This window comes from Ammospiza caudacuta, chromosome 4 (genome assembly GCF_027887145.1).
Source record: "Ammospiza caudacuta isolate bAmmCau1 chromosome 4, bAmmCau1.pri, whole genome shotgun sequence".
Classification (NCBI taxonomy): domain Eukaryota; kingdom Metazoa; phylum Chordata; class Aves; order Passeriformes; family Passerellidae; genus Ammospiza; species Ammospiza caudacuta.
The window spans coordinates 35,939,687-35,965,747 of NC_080596.1; positions in this window are offsets into that span (position 1 = coordinate 35,939,687).

Consider the following 26,061-nt stretch of genomic DNA (forward strand, 5'->3'; position numbering starts at 1 on the left):
TTTTCTGGGAGCTAAAAATGTTTGCCACCATGTGAGATAATTAAAATGTGTCCACTCTTTTACCAATGCCAATATATTTCATTGAATAACATGTTTTGTGGTGTCTGTATCCTGTCACAGGGACTGTTTGTGAGCAAGTCAGATGTGGTCACATTTGTGCTAGGAATTAAAAGGAGGCCACTAACTTATTTCAGAGGGACTACTGCTGTCACATAGTAGTGATCTATTGCTACTGCAGAGGAAGTCTATTTAAACCCAGATAACAAAGACTTTGTACTTTAATCTCTCATACAGCACGTTTGCCACATGAAATTTAAACAGGGCTTTATGCTGAGTTTGCTCAAGCCCAGTTCCAGCCAGTCAGACACAGTTTTCAAGCTCTGTGTACATTGATTCTCATTATAACAGCTTCTCTTTATTTATTCTTTGAGTAATTTCTGCCGGAATCCCCTATCTCTACCTTTGTCCTCACTGGCCCAAGGATTTGGTTATTGTTGAGAGGATTTGTTAGAAAAAGAGGGAGAAGACTCAGAGTTTGGTCCCACCAATCTCTGTTCAGAGCAGATGTGAGGGCTGGGGCATTACCCAAGCCACCAGTCCTGATGTCAGCCTGGCAGGGCTTGGCAAGTAGTGGCTTCCAAGCAAAATGAAGCAAGGAGAGTAGATGAAGCCAGGGTGACCCTCCACGCGTACCTCCTTTATTTTGTGTGTGTGTGTATGCTTCTTGGACTTCCAAACACCTTCTAAAGGGCAAAATTCAGTCTCTTCCACCTTGCTCATAAATACTTGCATTTAGCACTGCTTCTGTTGCATGGCAGTTGGGGAGCAGCAAGTTAAGTTTGTAGTATCTCTCCTGTCTCTTTCTAGTTTTAGTTCTACACTAGGTCCTAGGCAGTCCTCCAAGAAAATCCTGAGTCTTAGTACCAGTTCTTTACAGGCAAGATCAGCTTTTTGTGGGGACCACTTAGGGCTGCACACATGACTGCCGTCAGTAAACCTAATCTAGACAGAGAAATGTGGTCATGTAACAAAAATACTACAGTATCCAAGAGACTTTCCCTTTAATGTACTTAAGTGTTGCAGACAAGACAGTCAGAGGAAGTTTTATGCAAGATGGTTAACACAAATTGAAATTCTTACCTTGAAATGACTGGAGGGGTACTGTTTGCCTATCAAGAGGAAAAATGCTTTATGGTGAAAAGATAAGGCAGGGAGTAGAACCTTTAATTTCTGTCTCTGCCACTGTCATGCTTTGCCCTCTGGAGGCCAATGATTTTTTTTTTCAGTATTTCATTTTCCCTGTCTTTGTTGAGGTAATACTGGTCTTTTCTACCTTTACATGGACATTAGCTGTAAAATGCTCTAAGATTATTTGTTTGGTTTGGATGTGTATAGCAGGGATATTGCGAAGTGTGCTTTTGGGAAAGCCAGTGCAAAATTCATGCTTTCGTGTGCAGGCAAATGTGTTTGCTGTGCTTGCTTCCTATTTCTTCTTTTTTTGTTGTAGCCTGGTTAAATTCCTTTGTGTTTATTCCTGCCACTGCTTTATGGGGTTTCTTTGAGAGGAGCCACTTTGTCAGTCAAATGAAAGATCTCTGTAGAGATTTCTGGTGTGTCATCTGTGACCTATAGATACTGTTTTGCTCTTGGTTCAAAATACAAACAAATGTTTCCTTTTGAAAGATCTATTCTTTGTTTTGTCTAGATAAAGTTCAATTTGGAAATGCCACTAGTAGGATAAGGGTCCTGCTTGGGAATTCAAGGGATTTTTTTGTTGAGTCATGCTCAGCTCAGAGACTGGAACTAGAACTAATGCCATTAGAGCTCTGTGATGGAATAGAGAGGCTTTGATTAACCTCTTGCTTTCTTGAAAAATCTCTGTTTATTGAACTACTGAGGCATTAACTGATTGTTGAAGGGGGAGAGTGTGGAATAAAAAAAAAAATCCAAATGGTTGTCAGTCTTTCTGAACATAGTGCTCCTGAATCAGGCTGGAATTGTCTTCACATCCCTGTCCTCCTCTCCTGGAGGCTGAATGTAGAACTCCACTTGGTTTTCAAAAACAATCTCCAGGGTGTATCATGGACAAGGAAATCCAGCCTGACTTTCTGGGTTATGGAAGGGGCTGACAAAATTGTGTCTCGTCATTTGACACAATATCTTGTAATCCATAAAGCTCAGTTTTAGGTAACTCTATATACATAGAGACTTTATTTTCTGCCAAATATTTTTTTTCCCGGGGGAGAACACCTTATGGGAGGTCCTTCAGTTAAAAATCTAAGTGTGCAGAATGATTGCCTGTGGTTGATGCAGGCACATGGATCTTGCACCAAGGCTGATGGGGAGTTAGTCTGATGGGAGCCTGTCAGGTGTTTGGAGGCATGCGTGGCTCACTTTGCTTGCTGTGTGCACACTGGATATTACAAAATTCTCTTAGTCTTTAACTGTGATTTTTGAGGTACAAACAATGGTACCATGCCCTTCTGCAGGTGATTAATTCACCAGGACGCTGATGCACAGTTCCACTCTAAACAGCAGGACTCAAAGGGGCAGAGTAGTGGAGCCATTTAAAATTGCACCCCAAATAGGGTCTATAGAGTAGTAATAACTAAAAATGCTCTGTAGTTACACCAGCTATTTAGGGGGGGGTGGAGTGCAGGTAGTCTGGCAAAATATCAAGGCAGCGGGCCCTGATTTTTTTTTTTTTTTGTTTAAGTTAAAAAACCCTGAGAAGCTCTGAGGGCTTTAAAATCAAATGTGATCAATAAGTCTAATTTCTGTATCTTACCTAGAAGCCTAGAAGAGTGCCCTTTCCTCTCATTTCCAAACATTTCTCTGTGAATTACTGACCACCTGCCCTCCCTTCTGGTGCTTTAGGGGGTAATCTATACCCCAGTGAGAGAGATCAAATTCCAGAATACTCTGAGGGTCTGAAACTTGAACCCTGGCCTCCTCCTTTCACATCTATGGTCCTATGGAAAAGGACAAGATGTTGGCTGGAACAGCCCCTGGAAGTAGAGCACAGAGGAGGTGGGTGCATATTTCATGACAGACTGCTTTAACTTTCCAAACAGCCGCCTCTTCTACGGCCAGCAGCTACTATTAATTATTTATCAGAACACTTATTTGTACACTAAAAGCTAAATGCAATCCTTTCAGTGGAGCCTGGCAGCGAGTGGGCTGGAATAAGTAGCTGTGGATAGTCCTTCAGGAGGGGAGGTTTCGTGCAGAGCTCTGCTCAGGGGAGAGCCTGTCCACATGATTCTCTCTGCTGTTTGTGCCTGGTACTGATATTTACATGTGGGAGATGAAAACCCAGACATTAGTAAGAGTCTGGAGCTGTGGGGCATCAGCCTGATCTCCCTTGGCCAGGTTTAGTAAGGGGAGTTCTTATGCCACCAGCATCCAAGGAGGAAGAGGGAATCCCTTCCCACCCTGCCCTGGCTTCTCCTTCTGTGTTTGCTCTGGCTCTATAAAACCCATCCTTGCAGCAGAGGAGGGAGGATGAATTTGCTTCCTTTGCTTCCACTTGGGGAGAGCAGCTGAGACCCCTTCTGTAGCCAGAGGGAAGGGAATAGGTTTTAATATTTCTCTCTTCCTTTTGAATTGAGTTCAAATGGCCATCCATGACTTGTGGTGCCAATGTGTTTTCCTCATCAAATACTGATATGGTTTCTGTACTGGTGTGCTGTTGCCATGTAATTCTGGTGGCATTGCTGTTTAGGTAAAATATTATTATTTTTCTGTAGCAACTGTAGTTTCAGTAGGAATTCCAATTCCATTGTAATTATTAGAGACCGTAGTTGTAATAAATGTTTAGGATTGATGTGCATGATTTTCATTTTCTTCCAGCACCTGATACTTTTAATGGCTCAATTTTTTCTAATTTGAATGTTGACATAGATGGAGAATTGATGCTGAATTTCTATCTAGCACTCTTCTGGGTGGCTTACCTTGGTGGGGGGCATTGCTTTAGCATCTCAATAGGAGAGAGAGACTTGTTGCTGTGAGCTGTGCCTTCTTCAGCCTATCTCAACGTGGGAGGCAGGACTCTGATGTTCTACCCAATTTCCAGCAGAGACCCTCCTTCTCCCTAAGAGTCCAGCCCTTCTACCTCCTCTGATGGTTCTGAACTGCATCCCAGGCCTGAGAACAAGGGATCTGATGGGCTGCCCCATTACACTGTGCTCCTTTACATGTGCAAATGGTTTCAACCCAGGCTCCCCTCCCTTTGGGAAGCATGGAGAGCCCTTGGCTCACCCTAAGCTCAATGCCCTGCTCCTGAAATGACTCCCCAGGCTGGGCCAAGTGCAGCTTCCTGCACAATTCCAAGGTAACCTTTCCTTCAGCCAGCCGGCCCCAGCTTGCAATGCCTTGCTGCTCTCAGCCCAGGGGTCGCTTTGTTCAGAAAAGCCAATTGTGCGGGTATGGAAAGCAGTTTCTTGGATGCACCTATGGACCTGCAGAAAGAGGGTTGGGATTGGGTGCTCTTTAAGGTCCCTCCCAACACAAACCATTCTTAGATTCTGGGATTATGGAAGCTTTGCAAGGCAAACGCTTGATGAAAGCAAACAGCAGAATATTCATGCAGCTGAAGCTCAGCCAGCTCTATGGTCATAGAGGCAGTCAAAGCAAAATTGTTTGTGGAAAAATCAGAGTGATTTGGAACAGAAATGATACTTTTTATTTGGTAGAAGTTCATTATATGGCTTCCTTTACTGCTTGTAGAGAAATGATGAATCTTTTTCTGGGGACATAGATTTAAATGCAATTTTTTGTTTATCTAACTGAAAACTCATAGTCAGAACTAATAGGAACTTATCAGCATTTTCTGTGCTCAGTATTGCCGTGGGTATGCAATATATGGTCACATTTTCCTTAAAGTATCTCATTGTACTGCTGGGATAATTCCTGTACTGCAACCTTAAAAAAGCCCATCTTTACTTTTAGCATATTTTTATCCTGCTCATAGTGAGTATGGCAGTTGAACTCTAGAGCAGCTCATGATTCCTGCACGGTGCTAAGGCTGATCATGGGCATTACAGGGAGTGATACAGCAGATATCACAGCCTCTAAACACCCATAAAATTTTAATAGGACTTGCAGAACTTGATGGTGTGGGTTAATAGGGTGTTCAGGTTGAAAAGGATTTGTATGTGGGGGGTGTGTGTGCAAGTGGTCAGTCACTGAAGCATTCTGCTCTCTGCTGAAATGTAACCCTTTGAATTTGATTTACTCTGATAAAAGGCAAGTTAGAGGAGCATTTCCACAGCCTTGCAGAAGAGAGTGGTGTCAACAAGACATGAAGATACTCTTCTTTCAATTCTGAAGCTTTCAGACGTTAGGCATCTATTATGAATCCAAAAAAGGCCATGTTCTGGGGAAATGGCACAAAAGCTGACAGACAGCTGTAAACTTGTGCACAGAGCAATGGCATGAGAACATCCAACCCAACTGAGCAGATCATAGGGTCTGGTTGGTAAGATTCTGGAGGGAACTCAAAGCCAAGAATTTCTTTAGTTAAATGGATTGGTAGTTCAGAGCCCACCCCAGCCCCTCCTTTAGGGCAGCATTCCCAAAAACAATGCAGGCAGTACAGCTTTAGGGAGGGGAACAGGTGCATGGGGAGAGTGCACAGACAGGATGGGGCAAGAGAGGGAGCACCTGGAAACATGGCCAGCTATTGGAACTTTGTGAACAAGGAGATCCTGCTGTCCTTCCAGGCTGAACATTTAGAGCAGGAGGATCATGATTCAAGCTACTGAAGAAATGGAGTGAAAATGAGTTACTTCTCTTTTTATTTTGTTCTCTGAGAGCATTCAAAGCTAGAAGAGGTGGAGTAACCTGCTACAGGGGGTAGGCCAGACTCTGCAGCATTGATTCACACAGAGGGAAGGAGGGAGGCTTCAGGCAATATGAATGAGAATGTGGAAAACTAATGTTTTACTAACAGGAGTTAGTAAAAAATGACCTGGTAAATTCCCTGGGGAAGAGTGAATTTCCTGAGCCTGGAGTTTTGTTGGTATGTGTGGTTAGGACAGTGCAGGGCTTGTGGGAAGAGACTTCTTCACCTCTGAGCATTTTCCTGTGAGTGTTCATTCCCAGCAGCAGTGACTTGGAGCCCCTGTGCCAGCTGTGGGATAAAACCCCTGGGCTGCTGCTGGACTGGGTTCTGGAGCATCTGAAGAGCCCACACTGATTTCTTCGGTTTAGTTCTTACTGCCTCTAACAATCCTTGCTTTCACTCTATAAATGATCATGCTGTTTAAAAAAAAAAGTTTCTGACAGATGTAGTTTGCTATCAAAGTGCTGGAAGAGAGCAGATCTGTAGGTTTTGGCTTCCTCACAGTACAATTACTCTTCCTTTGGTGCACAATTAATGTATCTCCGTGGAAAGCTTCTACCAAGTCATTTCAGTGCAGTAGTACTGCTGAACTTTGCTGGATGGTAGCAAAAAAGGCAAAGGATGTGGAGAAGACTAAAGAAGCAATTGTATCCTCTTTTCCTCCTCACCTAATTTCCCATGCTCCCCCTTCTGTGATCTTTCATACATGTAGGCAGACAGCTGCTTCCCTTGGGAGCAACATCCCTTGGCATCAGGGGCGTGTGGCAAAGACTATCTCATCTCAAACTTTCAAACAATCCTTGGGATGGCAGGCCCCGGGCAGCTTTTGGAAGCACTTACTGTGCAGAGGTTCCAGGCAGATCATTGGGCACGTTCTGGGTATTTGTACCTGCTCTGAGTGTAGGCACTGTCTGTGTGCTGGTATGAATGTATGAATGTGTGCCCACAAGCAGAGGTTGAGAAGCTGAACAGCTTACCTAGAGAAGAATTTCTTTCCTGGTGTGCAGCAAAGAGACTCCTGCTATTCAAAGCTCTTCACAGGGCTCCAGGTGAACCAGGCAGAGTTCTCAGCTGCCAGCAGCTCTCAGCAGCATCCCAGGGAGGCTCCTCTTGCTCCGGCCCCAGTCACTGAACTCCACCGGCGCAGTCACATCTCATTTGTACCCAGCCTGTCCTTTCAGAGCGAGCAGCCAGTTGGAACGATTCAAACCTCTGCTCAGCACAGCGTTCCAAATGCAGCTTCCTTCCTGGGCACGGGGATGACGCCGGGCTCCGGCAGAAAGGCTGCGAGAACTCTGGGATCAGCCCAGGAGCCGCTGCTCGCGGTCCTGGCGCCGGCGCCGCGCTCCGAGTGCCGGAGTCAGGCTCCGGCTCCCGCGGACCTCCGGCAGCAGCGCGGCGGCTTCGCGGGGCTGCGCTTGGCAGCAGCGGCCGATCCCGCCGCTACTCAGCCCGCAGGCTTGCAGGGACTCGGAGCTGCCCTGATGTCATTCCGGCCGAGGGGGGATGCTCGGCGAGGACGCCGCGGCGGGGGCTGGTTCGGAGATGAGCCGCGTTCCTCTCCCGCCGCCCCGATGGATTCCGCGCTCCACGGGGATTTGCATCATCTGTCACCGCGCGGCTGGACCACCTCCCCTCCTGCCCGCCCCAAATGCGGGAGGGAAGTGCCTCTTCCAGCTCCCGGTGTTACACCTGGAGCCTGCAGCGGAAAGCCTTGGAGCAAGGCAAAGCTGGCAGAATCATTTTTCTGGCAGGAGGATGCTTGTGCCCCCAGTGCCCCCCATCACTTCTCACTGTCTCCAGGTGCTAAAAAAGAGGCTTAACAAAATCCCAGGGCTGGAAGGTTTTTGGTTCCTTCTCTTGTTAGGTCACTGATAAGATCATCTGATACAATAAAAGGTGGGTTTTAGTGCATGACCAAAATCAAGGAGGAGTCACCCAGCAAACGTTCCCTGGCACCAGCAAATATTCGGTGCTCGGAGGTGAAAAGTATTTTCTTGCTGTACGTGACACAAGTTCCACCTATTTGTTGCATAATTTCTTATTAAAATCCTTCATTTCATCCAGCTGGATACAAAACCAGCCTCCACAGCCAAGAAACATGATTGCTATGTGATTTCAAATTATATTACAGAGGCAAAACTAAACATTTTGTATATTAAAAGAATTAGATTTCATTCCAATCTAATTTTCAGTTTTTGCCAGCTTGACATCTTTCACTCCAAAACTGTTCTTTGTACAATGCACCTTGGAATTGAAATTCAGCCAGTTCTGTGCAGCAAATGTGAGGAGAAAATAGTTTTGTTCAAGGAGACTTGAACAGACCCAGTCTGAGATGATGAATGACACTGTAAACTCAGATTTGAATCATAGGAGGGTCAGCTCAACCTTTTGTGTTTCCAAAGCAGCGTGAATAAATGGCGTTCCATGCAGTTCAGCATTTACATCCTTCAGCTGGGACCTTCTACATGAAGAGCTGTTTGCTCTCTGTGAATATCCAAGTTTCGGAGATGGTAGAGATTCTGAACTGGGGGCTTATTGATTCCTTCTGGCTAAATTAGAAACTGAGGGAAAATTAAGATTCAAACCACTGAGTAATTTCCTGCAATTCCTAATTACAAAGCACTTGCTGAGAGATCTTTAAAAAATGCCTTACACCTATTGCCTGGCTCTAGATTTGGGATTTGTTTTCCAGAGACTGTTGGGAATGCTGGGCATGGAGATCCCATTGCAGCTGGGTGGTAAGCAAGTGCCTCCTTGCATTCTGTGTGAAGGTCAGAGCTTGGTCAGGCTGCAAACTAAAACAGCCAAACTGAGTTACAGAGTCTCTTCCCAACAGGAGGAAATCTTCTGGTGCATTTTGTCTGAAAAGTGCCAGAGGTTCCATTGCTTATCTGATGGGGTGAAAAGTCCAGTTTGTTGCTCTTGGCACTGCTGTCCTTGGCTCCTGGCTGCACTTGGAGCACTGCAGAGGTGCCTGTGAGCAGGAGGGTTTGGCTGAGGGACAGCTGTGCTGCTCCAGGTGTGGTGGGAGCAGCGCTCTGCCCCCTGGAAGCCACCACTGCGCTGTGGATGTTCCTGGGTGGGCCAGTGGCCAAGTGCTTGCACAAACTGTTGAGAGTGTTTTAATTCAGATGCTAAAGTCACTCTTTGAACTGAAATCCTTGGCTTAAGCCCTGCTGTGCTGGGTGAATTCAACATGAAGGAGCAGGGCTGTGGATTCCCAGGGCTGCCTCCGGAGCTGTTTGCTCTGCTGGTGATTCATTTCAAGTGCGGGATCAGGACAATGACTGTGCCAGGGTCTGCCCTCATGAGAAACATGTGGGAATCTGCTGGCAGAATTGCTCCAACTCTGTGTAGCAGAAAGAGCACACCAACCCTTGGGAGATAAGAGTGCAGTTTGAATTTTCACTTCCCTTTCCTTTGGGTAGTAGAGAGAATTGAACTCTTCCAGCTCAGTCACAAATGCACTTGAGGTACTTGGAATGTCCTTCTGGTCATGACATAATCCTCAAGCTCTGCTTGAGAGGAAAATAGACAAGAAAGAAAACAGGACAGCAAGAAACAGAAATTGAGTGTGGATGGAGAGAAACAAGAAAATAAGAGAAATCCTAGTAATAAAACAGTCTATTAATGAGGCAGCACACTTATGCTGAGATCCTTGCCCCAGGATATAAGTTTTTCTGGCTCTTACCCTGCAGCACAGATTTTGCATTGGGTGCTGTACATTATTCTGTAGCTGTTAATCCTCATGTGGTTTGTTTCCTCCCTGTACAGACAGGCAATCACAACAGCTTATTCTACTTATTTTGGTAGCACAAAACCTAGAGATGGAACCTACCACTGCTTTGCCCAAAACTTTGTGGAAAACATGACTTTCTGGTTCTGAACTGTAGGTTTGACAGTCGTTGGGTTTTTTGAGTTTTGGTGGGGTTTTTTTAGGTGGTTGGTTGTTTGTTGTTGTGCTTTGTTGGTCAGGTGAAAGTGAGCGTTGCTGTGTTCTGTCCAAATCTTCTTGCAGTTTACACACCTCTCACTGCAATGTCTGTACACATTTTAAAGTATTCATCTTCACACTAGCAGATGTGGAAAACACAATTCCTGCAGTTCTGTGGTTGGAAACACAGAATCCTAGAACATTTATGTTGAAATACACCTTTAATGTTATGGAGTCCAGCTATTAACCCAGCACCGCCAAGCCTAGCACTAAATGATGTTCCTAAATGTGCTGCAGAGCGAGCAAATCCTCTCAGAAGTCAGTGTGTGAACACGTGGTATCTCCTTGGTTCACTCTCCAGACTGTCTGGAAACTGTCACAGGAATGTCTGGATTGAGGTTCTGTTGCTCCTATGTTGAGTTTCTGGGGTCTGGCTGCTCCCAGTCTCCCCACCTGTTATTCCAGTGCCCTGAGGACACTGGAATGGGCACTCCCTTCTTCTCCTCTCAAAAACCCCCTCACAGCACCAAGGCCATGCTTCAAAGCTGCCTGCAGGACACAGAACCTTTTCTTTCAGCTCAAGACACATCTATGGCCTTTAGTGAAAGAAAGATGGCTTTTGACACTGAAGTTCAGAATAAGTTTAAGAGAACCAAAAAATTACTCTTCCTGGCAGAACCAGCTTTTTCTGGAGCTGTGGAGATTCCTTCTGAACCTGCCTGTAATTAAACAGCAGTGTGTCTTGTTAGACACACAGAGCAGTTCCTCAGATGGTGCAAATTGTCAAAACCTCCCTTGATTTGAGGAACTATGACAACTTCATAAGAGTTATAGATTAGTTGTAGTTCTCCAGCAGCAGTTTGAGATATGCAGAACTTGATTAACATCAAAAGTACGAGAAACACAAAGGCATAGTGGAATGTGGTTTGGGTTTCTTTGTGTATTCATATATTTCATTAAGAAAAGTCTATTTTGTTGTCTTGATGTCTCAATAAATTGTTGGGGTTTTTCATCTGACTATTTTGGCTCTGGCTCAAAACATGTCAGAGGTTTTACAGAAGCAGAAATGCAGGGATGAAATGTGGATACACTTGGAGCTGAGTTTTGTGCATTAGAACTCAGTTAAGGCATTCATGTCTTCTACTGGCAGTGCCTGCCTTGTCCTGGGCTGTTCTTGTTTCCCAGATGTCAGGGGAGAACATGCTGCTGGTGGTGCTCTTAAGCATGAAGTGCTGATTTGCAACAACATCAACAGCAAAAATGCTGCTCAGTCCTCAAGTAAAATTAAAGAATGTAAAAAATAGCTGGATTTCCTGACTGCTGACTTTTTCCAGCTACACAATCTCTTTTCCAGCTTCTATGATCCCCTCTTTATGTCTGGACACACTTGTACAGATGATAAAGGCAAATCAGTGCATACCAGTTCTGTAATGACCTTTATCTTATGCTTTTATTCCTCTCTAAGGTTACTTTGATATCCTAGTGTGGCTTTGTTCCTGTATGGCTTTGGATGTATTAGTTTCAGAGAGGGTGCTGATAGAAACTGATGTGGAAATATCTGTTAAACCAACAGACATTCATTTACATCCAGCATTAGAGCTGCTCCACGTATCTCTAATTACATTACTATTTTATGTCTTAGGTGCTTACTCAGCTATGAAAATATAAACTGCAGTTTTAAGTGCTCCTACTGAGATACCATCAAAGAAAAAATTTGGTTTGTGCTTAATCCACAGCCTGACCTTTGTCACCACTTGTGACACTGAGCCAAGGGCTCCTGATGTGTGAGAGAGATGGATGTCTGTGTGTATCCATGGAGCCTTCTGGGCTCTGCCCCACAATTTCCTTACAGAATCCTTCCCAGGTTCTGCTTTGGCCTGAAGCAGCTGACAGTTCCTGGGAAGTGAAAGGCGGCAGGACTGGAGCTTGGAGAGAGAAGAGCTTTTTTCCCAGGCCACACTTGAGTATAGCCGGAGAGACTAAAGCAGTGAGCAGGGTTAAGCTCTGCTCAGCCCCCTTGGGTTTGTTGTTTGTCCCTGTAGCATGTGACACTCTCTAAGAGTTGTGTCCCCTTTGCTCTGTTTCCATGATGACTCCTTTTGTGACCTCCCTGCTGGTAAGCAAGTCCGTCTGGTTTTGTAAATCCTTGCAAGAACAGGACTAAAAGCAGCTGCAGGTCCCATTCACCTGACTGCTTCACCCATAAAAGCTGGCTGCTGCCCCCCTGCATGGCAAACTGTCACAAAACCAGATCTAGGAACTTTGGCTGTGCCCCCATGTCCCCTTCCTGTGAAAGCTCAGGGAATCCTTTGCTGTGTGACTCACAAAGGTTGTACTTCACCAGAGACCACCACAGGGTTTCTCTGGTCCCCAGTGCTGCAGACAGAAGTGGGGTCACCCCGTTGTGCAGCTGTTCCCAGCCCCAGTTCAGGCTGGCCAGGGGCTGGTTTGGGTGGTGACACATTTTGTACAGCTCTGCTCACAGCACCTGCAAGGGACTCCTGACAGGGTGGGCAGGGCTCTGCTGTTCCCTGCAGGAACTTCAGCAGGGCCCTTCCAGCTCCCGCTGATCTCCAGCCAAGCCAGCACCAAAAGCTGACTGATGATCTCCATGGGTTGGGACAATGATCTCTGTGTGACCGCAGCACTCTGCTGCCATGTCTGAGCTGTGGCAGGGCTGCTGACAGACAGCAATGCAAGCCAGCTGCTGGCACAGCAATTATCATAGGGAGTGTCATCCATAACATGAAGTGATGGCTTACAAATCTCAAACCCAAGCATCTCTTCTTTGATTATTAAAAACAAAGGGGCTTGAACTCTGTTTGATGTATTAAGTGATTACTTTTTAAAAGAAATTGAGTTAGTCAAACTGGAATGATTCCTAAAGTAGCTTAATTAGACCAGAGCTCCAGTGGGAGTCCCCTTTAACTTGCCTACAGAGACTCTTAATACTCTAATCCACCTCTGAATTAAAGGTGAAACCAGGAATGGTAGTTTCAAAGAAGAAACTACAAAGAACATTTATCTTTCTCTTTTTGCTCTTCTGTCCTTGCCATCTAGATATCAAGCTTCCATTGCATTCTAAGGATGACTCTTTTCTAGGTTAGCTCACACAAGCAGAGCTTTTTATATCCCACAATTTAAAACTTAAAAAACACTTAAAGTGAAAAATCCATTACTGACACACTCTCAAACTGGTATTCAGGAATTGCTGTAATAAATGATCCTGTTGTGCAGGGTTTTGTTTCACCTCCTAGCAATTTTTAATTTTTTAGGTAATCCTATTATAATTTGTTTTCTGCTTTATCTGGTGCTATAGGAGGAGGCCTCGTGCTCATGCTCTAGTAGGGTGGGAAATCCTGAAATGGGAAATGGAAGTGTGCCCTAAGGTCTCTTTTTAGACTGATGTGACTAGGCTGTGCTTGAAAATAACATTTAAAAAACCCACACAGACCTGAGCTCAGCAAAAGGGAGGCTAAAGACTTGAAAATGCTTTGGTCTGACAAGGGAAATCAAGATCATGATGTTATACTTACTTTGAACTGGCCTTCTCTAGAGATGTGAAATGTCTCTGCAACATCTGCTAGAACAGAGTTAATAAGCTAAAGAAATACTTTTAATGTCTCACTGCTATTGCTTCCCATTGCTGGAGGTAGGAATTGCTTACAGACTTCCAGCACTAACCCTAAAATATCAGGATGGCAGCATAAGGAATGGTTGGGTTTTTGTTTTGGGTATGCAATACAGTTCAGTGTGAACAAGGCCCAGTGATCATTGCTCTCCAGCAATTATCTTTTGACTGAGGTTTCTTTTTAAAATACATTTTTCTCATGGAAAGAAAACAAGGGTGACTTAATTAAAATAAGCAAAGGAAAATATGGATGGAATAATCCAGAGAGCACTCCGAGTGAATAAGAACTTGATACTTAACCATTGTACTTCTTTATCATGCTCGTTCCTGCTTTACTTGTGGCTCTAATGTTCAGCAGGTTACATTTGAAAATATCTGTAATGATATTCTGGAGTTGCATCTTGGCTCCCCAAAGAGTTTGGGGCACTTTAGAAATAATATTCCACATGTTGTTTGCCTGTTCATACCAGTGCTGAGGCTACTGCCTTGTGTGCACTTGGGTTTAATTTTTGTTTATTCATTGTCTTTGTGTGACAGAAATGCTGACACACATGGAGCAGGGCTTCTGTGAACTGAAATTATCACATAAAAGCTAAATGCCAGTAATGGAGATATCTGTTACAATTTCAAGGGTAGGCTTGAAAGAAATAAATTACATGATAAGAGGACAGTAGGTTGATTTCTCCTGGTGGCATAAAGCTTTTATGTTCAAGAGAAGTGTTTTAGGAAAGTAGATACTATGCTAAAAAAATGAACGGGACCAGAGAGCAGCAGCGCCGTGTTTCTGTTGTAAATCTGTTACACCTTGAGCTCCCATAGAGGGCAATGTTGTATCACAGATGGTTTTAAACCCTGGATTAGGGCTCTGCCAATTCATCTGTGCTGATGTACCTCAAGGAAAATTGCTGTTACAGTAAATTTGATGGTGCATTTCCCTTCAGCCAGGCTGTGACTAACACACACAGTAATGCATGCCAAACCACATCACAGAGCCTCGTTAGACGTGAAGGAAATTAATTTTGCAGATTACCTATTGTAGGTTGTAGGGGGAAAGTCCCATTTTAGCTTACAGTGTTCTGTTCAGTAACCAGGTCACAGCAAGTGTGAGCCCTCCTTTAATACAGGTGCTTGGACAAACCCATAAGAAAAAGGACCCAAGTTGGTGGTGTCTGTTGTGGACACAGGGTTTGTAGAGATGTGTCTGGGGTGCATGGAATCCTCTGCATTTCTGATTGTATCCCCTGTTTCCTGCCTGTGGGACACATAGACACATTTATAGTTATGCTTTCCTTTTGTGCTTCTCTGGTTTTGCTGTGTGGTTCAGCACAAGGCTCTGATTTCCATCTGTCTCAACCCCCTGGGTAGTTGGAACACTGAAAGGTCCATGCACCTTTAAAACAAGTTCATACCCTAAATTTCTCTCCTATACTTATTTACTGCGTGAAATCTCTGCTATGTTATCCTGCCTAAGCTGTGGAAGTACAGAGATGGTTAAATTATTTTTATTACATCTCTATTCCAGCAGTGACACTAAGCACAAGCCCCACTGTAAATGTTGTACTCAGCCCTGGAGCTCAGTCAGTGAGGCTGAAATCCGTGGCACTCCTTGTTTCACTGTTTCCCAGCAGAACTGATCCAGGGAGCCTCACAGCAGCTTCTTGTTGCTGGCATCTTGGAATACTTCATAGAATAGGAAAGAAAAGTAACCAACAGGAGCACAAACCAGAGATACAAAAAGGAGTAGAAAAAGCCCCAAGCTTTTGTCCAGAACATGAATATGGGCTATAAACAGTTGGGTGTATGAGTGAGTTTGGGTTTTTACTCTGAATTCAATTTTTCATCCAGGTTTTTTACCTGAAGCCAGGTCCCCTCCTGGGCATCCAGATGCATCCCTAGGAGCTCTCCTGTTGCTGATGTGGCAGTCTGTGCTGGCAGCCAGGGCCTCCTCTCTGGGGCCATGTGTCTCATTTTCTGCTCTCTGCTACTTCAGGAGTCTGGAGAGAGTGGGAAAGAGCAGGTTGTGGGTGGCTGTACTAGCCAGGGTCCCAAAATAGGTGGATGCAATGAAAGAGAAGAATTACAGGCAACTCACAGTTAATGCAGGGGTCTGTGCTCTGTAAAGGACAATTTCCAGCTCTTAACTAATGTGAGATTTGGCAGAGTGGGTTTCTCTGCACTTCTGTGCAGTTTACATCTCATTAATTCACACATTCAGGGGTTATTTAAAAGTGAGTTGATGACACCTCATGGCATTTGTAGCCATCAATCTGTACAAGGACAGAGTAGGGAAAAGCAACACTTCCCAACACCACCCTATGTTGGTGAATACAAGAATACTTAGATTAGACCCAAAGCAACAGTTAGAAGGGAGCTCTGATGAATCTATTTGAGGCTTTCTAGAATGACATGGACACTTGACATTTTTAATAACACATTTTTCAATAATCAATAACTATCCAACACAGCTGTTCTTTGTGTTGCTGTTGTTATTTTGCTGCTAATAAGTCATTGGCAATGACATTCCAATGCAGAATGTTAATGAAAATGAAGATGAGTAAGCAGCATATATTGAAAGCTGATGTCAGTCATAAATAGGAGCACTAATTATGGCAGTGGATCTGTCTCCCATCAAACAGGAATGAGGTGTGGAGTAGGGACATGGGTATGTTCTCCAGAGCTCTGCTCTGCATAACTACAGCCAATTTGCATAACCTCGGGGGTTTGGATAATCCCCTGTAACCCTGATGTAAGAATTTTAGGTTCTTTGTAAGCTCTGTAATTTGAGAGGCTTTGCACACGTTGGTGAGAAGAATTATAACACCACTTCCAGAACTACTGAAATGCTGCCAGCAGAGTTATTGTTGGAAGAGGAAAGCTTAGTGTTTGGGTTAGAAATGGAAAACTCCATAGTAAAGTGCATCCTAAAAGTTTAGTCATGCAAAAGATTGACTGGAGTTACAAGTTTTGAGGTTTTATGTCTAAGTGGTAGCAGCTTGCTGCTTCTCAGTGGTGGGGTTCTCTTCAAGAACTTCTCACTTTGGCTTTTTGTGGAGCACTGGGTACAGAACAGGCAGGAGTGGGAGTGAAGATTTGCATGCAGGGTATAAGAGTAGGGAATTATTTCATTGTGCACAAGCCTGGAGGTGGAAGCTCATTTGAGGGCACTCCAGCAGCTCTCCATCCTGCCTGGTGGCCCTGCCATCCAACCCTTGCCTTTCCCAGGCACCTGTCAGTGGGACTGACAGGATCCAGGTGCCCTGGACACCTCTGTGCCACCTCTGGCATTCCCAGAGGATCACACCCGGGTGCACAATCTGCGCTGGTGTGTTTGGAACCAATTTTGGCTATTAGAGGTTTAGAGTCTTCCTGTGTGTCTGTGGGGCTGACTGCCCAGGAGGGAGAGCCAGGTGAAAATGCACTGACCCAAGATCTTCTGTCAGTAACTGCAGTGTGGGGATAGGGAGATTGCAGTGGGGTAGAAATCATTTCATTCCAGGATAAATCCAAGCTGGAGGGTGTGCCTGGTGTGAGATACCTCCCATGGGATCTTCTGTGTCCATTTCAGTTAATACATCAGCAGGAAAAATCACCCTCATTAAAAAAATAATGGAGAAGACAAAAGGCTTCAAGCCTAACAAAGATGCAGAATTGGAGTTTAAAAGTGTTCATTGATTATTATCCACTGCTTTTCTGGCTGTGTGCCTGCCCGGGCATGCAGATGTTACCAGCTGGAGATGCTCTTTAAATCAGCATTTCACATCCACTTCTCCAGGCACCAAGATCTTTTCAAACAAAGGTGCAAAGCCAAGACCAGTCACAGTTTTAAACTCAGTTCAGGTGAACAGGAGAAGTCACCAAGGTGCCAAAACTCTGAACTCTTGGTCCCTCAGCTGTTCTGACAGACTTCACATAATTGTGCAGACAGGGCACATCTATAACCTCAAAACTGATTTTTAAAATCACAGTGGTGAATGTTTGGGTTTATTTGGTTTTCCTGAGTCAGCAGGAAAAAGCAGATTTATTGTTGTGCCCCCTCTGGGAACCAATTCTGCTTCATGCAAAAAACCACCCTTCTTCTGCTTCAAGGAAATGATAATTTAATTTAAAAATGAAATTAGTTCCTCACCATTGACAATTCGGTTTTCTGTTTGTCCATGGCCAAAGAATATTCACATAAAGCAGGTTCATTTAATTGCAGTTCAGTAATGCCACGCAGCTTTCTGTACTGATAGAATGAACCTAGTCAGCTGAAATAGGCACAGGTGTTTCAAAGCCAGCAAGAAGATATGAATATGAAAGCTCTGCTATTAGAAAGCTAAAAGCTCATTTTCTCTGTGTTTAAACTCACTTTGTGGTGGTTGCTATGCTACCATCTCTGCAACTACTTCATGGAGCTTTGAACTACAGCAAAAGAAGTCTCTGAAAATGACAGACCTGAACTAAACTGAAATCGAATGTGAGACCATCCTGTGAAGTTTTTACAGTGGATAAAACTTTATATTTAGCAATATTTAAATTGGTTACTATGAGGATTCAGCTAGCCTTTTCTTCCAAACCTACTGAACTTTTTTTGGTTTTCCAACATGTTTGGTAAGTTTTGTCTGTTACTAAGCTTATACTACCAGCATTAACAGTGTTAGTTTCAGGATGTGTGTAATTTGCAGCTGCTGCTAAGAGCACCAGCTGTTACCCTCTTTAATGGAAATGGAAATGGATCAAAATCTCAATAAAAAATGTATTTCCATAATGGGAAAAAGTAGCCTGCATTCAGATGATCCATCAGAAAACTGCTAGGCAGGTACTCTGGTGTTCAGGAGGCAGAAAGGTAATACCAGGTCTGAAGATATTCAAAAGCTGTAACAAGCAGATTGCTGAGAGAAGGAACATGGCAAAGAAAGTTTTCCCTTTGGAAAACCAGGAAATGCAGTCAGCTGTGAGTGTAAAACCTTGTGGTAGATTTCTTTCAAGATGACATCTGCAAAGCCCTTTTAGGGAAAACACAGGTACCATTACACCAGGAAGAAGCAGGGCCATGTTTGGATGATGAATTCCACCTAAGGGAAGTGGTGGTGGATAACTTGGGTGCTGCAGCTGGAGAAGACCTAGAGGGAAAGGGGATGAAGCTCTTGCCGGGCACTGGCAGGTCTCTGCTCCTGGTCCAGCCAGTGAGGAAGCATGGCATGGCTAAACCTCAGGTGCTAATACAGGCAAGCAAGGAGAGCCTCCTGTTTAAGGCTTGGGCAGCTAAATTCAGGAAACATGAGGCTTTATTCTGCAGAGCCTAATGGCAAAGAGATGGATGGGATCCCCTCATGTGACCTATTTCACCCCCAGAGTGATTGTTTCTGTGAAGTGGAAATAGATGAAATTGCATCCCAGGAGATCCATCTGACTGCTCTGAAAGCACCTTCAGAGAGCCATTCCTGGAGGAGGAATATTGGTCCTGCAGCAAATCCCTGCTCTCTTTGCTTCTTCCTTGGCACACCTGTGTGTGTGCACATGCTGGCACTGGGGATTGGCAATTCCTCTTCATGGCTCTGAAAGGCTCCCACGTGGTTCCACAAACAGCTTGACTGTTTGTCACATGGCTGTCACTTCTGTGCCTCCGTACTGGAGCAGAGAGGGAGGGATGTGCTTGTCTATAAATACCTGCACTGTAGGGACTCAAAAGATGTGGAGGAATTATTGAGTATTTAAAAGATGTAATGGATGGAAACCAAACCAAATAAAGTTAATTCTATGCTTTAGGAGAAAAAGGCCCTCTTGAGGGAAGGTCAGTCTGACAATAACCTATGTAGAGAAAGTTGACTGTAACTGTAGAGGTGATGATGTGAGTAGTTGATAAGGTACAGGAGAAAACAGAGAGGCATAGAAAAGTAAATAGTAAATAGGAAGTAGTTTGTTGTAGTAAATAGCTTGTAGAAAATGTTAATGCACTAATGAGCAGCTGGAGGGGAGAGCCTGGCATTCCTTCCCCATCCCTGGGTTGTTTAGGGTTCTGCTCCAGTGACAGCAGCAGCTGTTCATGGCCAGGGGAAGGGAGGCACACCAAGATGATCTAGGAGGCCCCTCTCAGCTTTAACATCCCCAGGATTCATTTGGCTCCCTCTTGGCACAGGAGTGAACTCACCCTACTCTGATTTATATATCCAAGGTTTTCATTTTAGTACTCTTGCATGGAGGGGAAAATATTGCAGCCTGACAAGAACTTGGAAAAGTTACTTGCCATGAGAAGAAGTGCATTTCTGCTGTTGTCACCAGGGATTGCTTATTTTCTGCCCACTGGCCACAAGTGCATTAAAGGCTCAGGAATGGTAGCACCAGTAATAAATAATTATCCTAAGCTGCAATATGTGCTGTGCAGAGACTTTCAGCCATCATAAAGATTCCTTTCTGTACTGTCAGATTTCTGTATTGTGGAACTACAAGGATTTATTTTACTGAAAAGAAAAAGAAACTGTCTGCTGATAAGATCACATATCAAAAAGATGCAAAAATGTTCCCTTTACATTGGCTAAGGCAGGGACTGCATCCTTCTTTTGCATCCTAATCTGGAGACCCAGAAAGTGTAGTGCTAATATTGAGTGTCTCAGCAGTGTTTTCCCTCTGTTCAACTCCACAGCACCCACATCTCATTCCTCCACCAGAAAGTACAGGGAGAAGGGGGTGGTTGTTCTGTAGGAGCAGAGTGCAACCTCTGTAAGGCTGCTGTGCAGTCCTGGGTGCTTGCTCCTCTCTGGAACATCAGGAAGGAATAGAACTCAGCCTCTTTTCTTACTGACGTGCACAGAGAGCCCAATGCAGCAGAGAGGGAGGTGGAGAGCACGTGGTGCATCCCTCTGCCTTTCCTTGAACAGCTGGAGGTACCTGTTCTCACTCAGACTTCAGCAATTAAATGGAGTGGACAATTTCCTTGCTCTCCTCTTTTTAAGATTGCCATATCTGGGAAAAGCTGAGCTTTGGTCACCAGGGGAGGCATCTCATCAGGGGTTCTAAGTGATCACAGCTTTGTTGAGTACACTCCATGAAAAGGAGGGGAATGCTCTGAGGATTATGATCTCCCTCCCCTGCTTTCCTGGCTTTCCTCATGGAAGGTAAACAGCAATTATTTGTCCAGGGCAGACAGATGCATCCAAGATGTTCAATTTCCACCAACTGCAAGGCAGCAGGTGGGGATAATTTTTTTTTTCTGTTTATCACTTGATTTCAGTCTTAATTTTTCCCAGAAGAACTTTGCTTTGTGTTTTGATTTCCTCAGTGATATACAATATTTTGGGAGCTTTGTCTGTACAAAACAGACTGGAGCCTATTCCACTTTGCAACTTGAGTGTGCTTCTCTTCCCTTTTAGAACTGAGATGGCCAAGAAAGCACCCAATACAGAGCTGGCAAGGTCCTTGCACAGGGACCTTTGTATCTTAACTCTTCATTCACCCCTCTCTAGTTTTTAAACTCTCTGCTGCTGAGTTGCTTTACTACATGTTCCTTTCAAGTCTGTGCAGGCTGCCCAGACTTCCTTCCAAGCATTCTATAGAAAAGGCAAATACTCTCAGTCTTCATGTCTTGCATCACTGACTAAGTGTTCATACTTGGGACTGTTTTATGATTTTTGGCTTTTCCCCTGCTTTTGACCCCAGGTTTTAGGGCTGCTGCATTTCAGGTGACCTGGCTGCTTTCTGAACTCCCAGTCTCCATCTTTGAATCTCTTCTTCCTCTTCCAAAGCCCTTAGTACTGATGGATTCAGGCAGGTGATCCCATGACACCTGGACATAATTTATCCTGAGGTTTCTCTGCAAACAGGACTCCTGTTTGTTTGGTGCTCTCGGTGACAGCACCTTCCTGCCCAGAGCCATGCCTGGGTCATTAATTCCAGCAGTCTGCTGCCAGGGAGGGATGCTGCTGGGCTGTGCTGAGGAGGTCACTCCCAAGCAAGCTCCTCCTCTGTCAGTCCTGCTCCTCTCAGCTGATGATGAGGATTGGAGAAATTTAAGAGCCAGTCAGGAGAAATGGTAGAACAATTGAACCCCAAAGAGGGTTGAGTAAGGCAGAGGCCAAGTCTGCATTGCAAGAGGAGAAGCAGAGACACTGTCAGCCTTTGCAGTGAGATGCACATTCAAAGGCATGGCAGGTTCAGTGAATTGCTTTTGTAATCTGTTCATTTTACAGGATTTGAAAAGTCTCCTTTCTGAATTAGTCAAGTTCCAAATGGAGTATCAACACTCCCATTTCACTGCCTTTCCAAGGAATTTGGTTTGAGACAGTCAGCTTATCTCTCCCTATTAACCATGGTCAGGTACTGAGCAGGGCTGTGAGCACAGAATCTCTGACAGAGCAGCCACGGCACGGCTGAGCCAGGATCGGAGTCAGCTGCATTGAACTCGGTGCTGCCACACCCAGCCAGTGGCAGCTGCCACTTGCAGGCCCAGGGGACAGCAGAGCTCATGACTGCCACGCTCCCTCTGCAGAAGCACATGTGGCTGCAGGGGCAGCGAACTTCCCTCTTGGGAATGCCATCGTGCCCAGGAGCCCATTGAGCCTCTGGTGGCTGTGTCAGGGACAGGGCTGAGCTCAGACAGAGACTGGATCCAAGCTTTGCAGCTACTTCCTCTCTTAATTCTGGGATTTGCAGTCCAGAACCAAAGGGAGATGGGGGCACAGAGGTAGGGTGGGAATTACCAGCGTGGTGGCTATCCCAGACAGGAGGAGCAGCCTGGGCACACCCCGTGGCTCCCTGCTCTGCAGAGGGACTGAGGGCTGCTGAGCCCCTGCTGCCAGGCTGCCCTGGCCAGGCTGGCAGAGCTGGCTCAGGTGCCAGCACACTGGAGCTGAAGGCAGCCACTCCCTCAGCCGGTGCAGGGCAGGAATCTTGCCAGAATGGCCAGCACAGGCGAGGGAGTTGAAGGGAGCAGACAAGACAGCTCATGTGTGCTGTTCCTTAGCTGTAGTCACTCTAAGTAGGTGTAAATTGCTGCATTTTAAGAACAAGTTTCTTGTTTTCACTGACATGCCAGCAAAGTTCTGGCAGTTTTCCTAAACATGATAATTTTGTATAAAATACAAAAAGGGCCTTCAAGGGCACATGTAAATCAAACGCAGCCGGTTTTAAAAATGCATCTGGCCTTTATCACTCTTGTTCTTCTGTGTCCTGAGAGCAATGTGCACAATTCCAACTATGAAATCACTAATTAAAATGTATTCACAGCAAGGTCATTTATTGCAGCGAAATAGATGGGGTGGATGCAGAGCACTCTTGAGACTGAATTAGCCTTTCACCTATCAATAAAGCACAATGAAGAGAAAGGGGGAAAAAGAAAATAAAAACAAGGGATCTCTGTTCCAAATACTTCTGCTTTACTTGCATGATTGAAGAGAGACAGGTGAGAGAAGTGTGGTTGATTGCCAGCCAGTAAAATTATTTAATGAGATTTGACTTTTCTGGTAGCCAACAGAAGTCCTGTTGTACTGGAAATCTCACAATGCAGGAAAGGTAGATGGAAAAATGATAGAAACAGAATTGAAAAGCTGTTAAGCAGAGAAGCTGCTGCTGTCCCAGCCATGAGACAGAGCAGCTCCCAGTGCAGAAGGACACATCAACTGGGTGCCTTCCCTGTCTGAGCAAAAGGTGAACACAAGTGGGAAACAGAGCTAGGGAAAGTGCAGGGAGTGCACTGCAGGGGAGAGGAGCCTGTCCTTGGAGCTGTGGGAGGGGATTTCCTGTGCTAGCCCTGGTGCCTGTGACCCTTGGACTTTGATTGTAGAAATCTGTCATCAGACAATGGATGGAGAGAGCTTTTGTGCCCCATCCTCCATCACCAAGGTCTTTTGTGTTTGAACTTGTTAGTTCATTTGTGGGACTATGAGCATTGGTCAAACCAGAGCCTTTAAAGCAACAATTGCAGAAGAGTTACAGCAATTAAATTTGGAATTGTGAATGAAAGCACCATGGCTCTGATTTTCTAAGGGCTTGCAGACAATCAAGAAGCAACCTATATTGAGAGCACCAAATGTTCCATCAAAATGTTCTTCATGTCAAATGTTGGTTGCTCAGGAATAATCTGAAGCCAAGAAATTAAAAGTTTTACCCAAGAAATAAGACAGAATATTAAATATCTAACTTGAAATGAGCCTGGAAATATGGAGATGCTGTGTTTTCTCAGTGTGTGATTTAGCACAGCTTACACATGGAGTAAATCAGGGCTTGGTTTTTAGCTGGTTTCTGTGTTCTACAGGCTCTCCAAAGCTTGGTATACAATATAACAGGGAAAAAATCCTTGTGAAGACTGGAAAAGCTTTGTGTTTGACATTCTCCATGACAAACCTGATGTGTTAAGACAGGTGTGGTTTTGGTTCCTCAACTTGGAGCACTTTCCAAGTGCTGGTTTTCAAGAAATGAACGCTCAGCACTTGGGAAAGGCTTCCCCAGCATCAATACCTGTGGGACTCCAAGCCACCCCTTGCTGCAGGCAGTGTCAGTTCTGTAAAATGAGCCCTCTAAGGAGGGCTGTGCTTTCATTGGCAGGGTCTCTCTCCTTTGGCCTGGCACTCCTTGGGAAGCTCGTTCCTGGCTCAGCTAGCTGCAGTAGGATGCACTAAGGTCTGCTCAGCCTGTAGGTGTCCTTGCCCCAAAGGCAGTCGACTCATCCATTTTTCCCAGAGAAACTGGGACTACAGTAAATCTCCTCTGGTGTAGGAGGAGCTCCAGCTTAAATTCCAGCTGAGGCCACAGCTTCAACTCAGCCAATGCTGTTATTTTGGATGAAGCAGTATTTTAAACAGCTTGAAGTATGGAGCTAGGTGGGAGGGGTTCCTGACAGCTCACAGCTCCAGCAATTAGGGAAATGCTAATCCAAACCATCAGTGTTTTCTTGGACACATTTGAAACCTGTTACAACATCCTGTTCTTCTGCTCATGTGTTTTCTGGTAGCAGTGCCTCTCATAATTAGTCTGAATAGGTCCCTAAAAGTGGATAAAAATTACCTTGGTCATACTCATAATCTGTTATAGGTAATGCAAGCACTTCTAACTTTCCATTTCATCTTGTTCTAGCTAATAAATTTTTGATGGGCACTGTGAATTTTTTTGCAGACTACCAAGGCATTTCAGGTAACAATGATGTTTTATAAGTGCCCCTTACTGACTCTGGTGAGCAAGAACAAGGAGTCACTCTTTGTACACTACATATTATCCTTTGCTTGTAGGTGTTTTGCCAGGCACTCATAACAAAATGCCACTTCCCACCTCCAAATCTCCTGTGAAACAGACTGAGATGAAATCCCTTGGATTACATGGGTGGCTAAGACACAGCACGTCACTCTTGTGGACAGGCTTGTTCAAAAAATAGTTGATATCAAATAGGATCCAATGGGGCTGTGCTTTCTTCCCACCACATTTTTATATTTCCATTAACCAAATGCTGATAACCACAGGATCCAGCAGTCTCATCCCATGGCAGGAAATCAACATCCCTGAATACAAATAGCTGTGTGCATGAACAAAAGTTCAGAGCAAGTGTTCAAAGATATTTGAAAGACTACTTTTTGTCATCAGAATTTCTGAGCAGTAGCTGTGTTGTTTACAATGATTGAGATGTTTTGGCTACCTGCAATAATTTTTTTTACACCAGAAATTTTGGTCCTTGACCTTACCAAAAGGAAAATTCTAGTCAGTGCCCCACATCTGTTCAGGCAGTTGTGCTTCTGCCCAGCCCCAGGGTGCTGTTACCAAGCATCACCCAAAATGGCAGCTGAAAAGCTGCTCCTGGAGAATTTGTATCCACACTTAGGGCTGCACACATCCATTTAGCAGGTAAATGGGCATTCCCATGGATGCTTTAATACCCTATTATTCTGCAAAACCAGACACCACAGCGCTTTTATGGGGGAAGCTCGGAGTGGCTCCTTAATTGTTTTGCTAGATGCTCACATAAAGTCCTGTAAACTTCAAGAAATATATATAATGTTTAATCATGTGGCAGTAATCCTGGTGCTCTGGTGACAGAAAAGGCTATTGGTATCCATCTGGGAATGTAATTTTCAGCTTATTTACAGGCACAGAGCAAACTCTCTTCTTTTCTCTCCTCATTTTCTCTCTCCTGTCTTTGTTTCTTCTTTATGGGTGTTAATTTGCTCTTTGGTGCTTGAACCCTTTTTCTGTGTCCACCTTTCTACTGCTCTTGCTTTGAATTTGTTCTTAATTAGCATTCTTAAATGTGCATTTATGGGTATGCCATGGTAGGTGGGGAGGACTGAGGGAAGAAGGGCATAGTTCTTTTCAAAGGAAAGAAAAGAAAAAGTGAAACTTCAAATCTTCTCACTTTCCATTAGGTTTTACCATTGATTTCTGCATTAGCTCATTCACAGTGATCCTGACTGTAAAGTTAAATTGTTGTCCATTATAAGTAGGGAGCTTTAGACCCCAGTTCAGCAAAACAAGGCCACTTAAATGTTTACAGCTAAGCCTGGGCTAAATTTTGCATTCAGCTGGGATTTTAATAGGCTTATAGAATTTCCTCCTTTGTTTACAGCCTGTCATGGCTTTCCCTGGCCTGAATCAAGAGTGTCTTGTCTTGCAAAAAACTGGAAGGAATCAGCAAACAAAAGTGTAAGCAGGAATATTTCTCTTTTGGAGCTGGTTTTGGAGTCAAGAGTG